Below are 2,586 nucleotides of genomic sequence, written 5' to 3'. Positions count from 1 at the left end.
ATATTAAGATTAGCATTACAGTTAATACTAACAACTCTTTGCCTGCAAATGCAGTCTGCAAGCACATGAAATTAAACTGAGCAGTTAACAGCCTGAGCTAGACATCCTGTCTCCACTAAACATTTCTAGACAACAAATCTCTGAATATCTATCTAACTAAGAAATAACCTAACACCCCAAAACATATGAAAGGTCACTAGGTAAGACAAGGAATATAGGTTTGCCTTACTGTTGTCCTAAACCTTTTACAACCCACTTACAGTGATGAAATGTATGAGGAAAGATACAGTGGGATAAATGACTTCATGGATTCATTTTATTAAATACAACATGACAAGGGAAATATGGAATTTTGTTACATGCTGAATGTTAAAATGCACCTAAAAACACCTAAAGAAGGCCATGAAGAAAATCCCCAAAGAACAGCCACATGGTTCGCAACACAACAGAGCAACAACTCAACTCAACTTTATTTATATAGCGCTTTACCACAGCACAGCTGACCAAAGCACTTAACATATCAAAACAAATATAAAAACAACACAAAAAACTATAAACAATAATATAAACACTAACACCACGGACAGAGTGTCATTCCTGATCAAACGCCAGTGAATAACAGGGTGAATATAAGGCGTCAGTCATGGGGTGTAATTACAACAGCACCAGGCTGCTACATGGCGAAACACCTAAAGAAGGCCATGGAGAATTCCCCTAAAGAACGGCCACGTGGTTCAAAACAACAGATTATACCACAGGAAAACACAGATGCCATTGTCACTAAAGCTATCTACTTGTGGCATAAATACTGTGGCACTCCGATGCACACAGTGTAGCGACACGGAGCTTCTGGCTGAAGAAATCAGGATTCAGCTGTTTCTGCTGGCAGAAAATCCTGAGGCCAAAACAGTTGTCAAAGGAGCAGCAGCACGAGGAGCAGTAGGTGGACCAGCAGGAGCAGGATCTGGATGATGATGAGCAGCCAGGCCCTTCATATGTGCCTGCACCATTGGCAGAGCCATCACAGGAGAGAGGGACAGAAGTACCTGGCAGCCAGCGTGGCACAATGGCTATCAAAGACAGCCAAAAGGTTATTTATGGGGACTGGCAAAGGGACCTTCCTCAGGCACATCAAATTTCCAGAGTCGATCGGTGGGTATTACTACATTAGGACCAGCAGGTGGAGGAAAACACCAACGATAATGATGATCAGCCAGGCCCTTCAAAGGTGTCTGCAGCAGCACCAACAGCATGAACAAGAGGAGCAGGGGGAGCGGAGAGAGGGGCAGAAGTACCTGGCAGCCAGCGTGGAGCCATGGCTATCAAAGAGAGCCAAAAGGTTATTTATGGGATTTATGGGGACTGGCAAAGGGACCTTCCTCAGGCACATCAAGTTCCCAGAGTCGATCGGTGGGTATTACTACATTTTGGACATTTGGACCAACAGGTGGACCAGCAGCAGCAGCCAGCAGGGGGAGCAGCATCAGCAACAACAGCACCAGCAGGAGGAGGACCGGGATGACTCTGAGCAGCCAGGCCCTTCAGGAGCAGCAGCAGCATCAGCACCAACAGTATGAGCACAAGGATCAAGAGGAGCACCAGCAGGTGGTGGACCAGCAGGATGACGATGATGAGCAGCCAGGCCCTTCAAAAGTGTCTGCACCATCACAGGAGAGAGGGGCAGGAAGTGCAGCAGCATCATCATAAACAGCAGCAACAGCCAAAAGGTTCTTTATGGGGGACTGGCAAAGGGACCTTCCTCAGGCACATCAAGTTCCCAGAGTCGATCGGTGGGTATTACTACATTTTGGACATGTGGACCAGCAGCAGCACCAGCAGGGGGAGGAGCAGAATGACGCTGATGAGCAGCCAGGCCCTTCAAGAGTGTGCACCAGTGGCAGAGCCATCACAGGAGAAGGGGGCAGAAGTACCAGCAGGTGGTGGACGACGCCAACTATGATGATGAGCAGCCAGGCCCTTCAAGAGTGTCTGCACCAGTGGCAGAGCCATCTGTGGAGAGAGGGCCAGAGGGTCTCTAAGGTTAGTGAGGTGAGTGAATTAAATTGCCTGACCCTACTGACAAAGTTACATGATTAAGCTTTTTTTGTGTTTTTTCAGGGCAGCAAAACGGAGGCCAAAAACAGTTGGCAGAGGAGAGCAGCAGCAGGTGGAGAATGAGGAGCAGGATCTGGATGATGATGAGCAGCTAGGCCCATCACATGTGCCTGCACCAGTGGCAGAGCCATCACAGGACAGAGGGGCAGAAGTACCTGGCAGCAAGCGTGGAGCCATGGCCATCAAAAACAGCCAAAAGGCTATTTATGGGGACTGGCTCTGGGACCTTCCTTAGACACATAAAGTTCCCAGAGTCAATCGGTGGGTATTAATACATTTTGGCAGTTTGGTATTAGTAAATGTGTTTTTGATCAATGTCATTTTCATCATATCTGCACTTATTTTTTTAATTGGAATTAAATTGTTTATTGTGATATTCTTTGAGCAGTCACATGCAACGAGGCACCACTTTGAGGAGGCCTCCACTCTGCCCCACCTTGAATTCCCCCCCCCCCCTTACTCCCCGCCAAC

The sequence above is a fragment of the Monopterus albus genome, unplaced genomic scaffold, assembly GCF_001952655.1.
Source record: "Monopterus albus unplaced genomic scaffold, M_albus_1.0 scaffold4.1, whole genome shotgun sequence".
NCBI classification, from domain to species: Eukaryota; Metazoa; Chordata; class Actinopteri; order Synbranchiformes; family Synbranchidae; genus Monopterus; species Monopterus albus.
Note: the sequence above shows the minus strand (reverse complement) of the source record.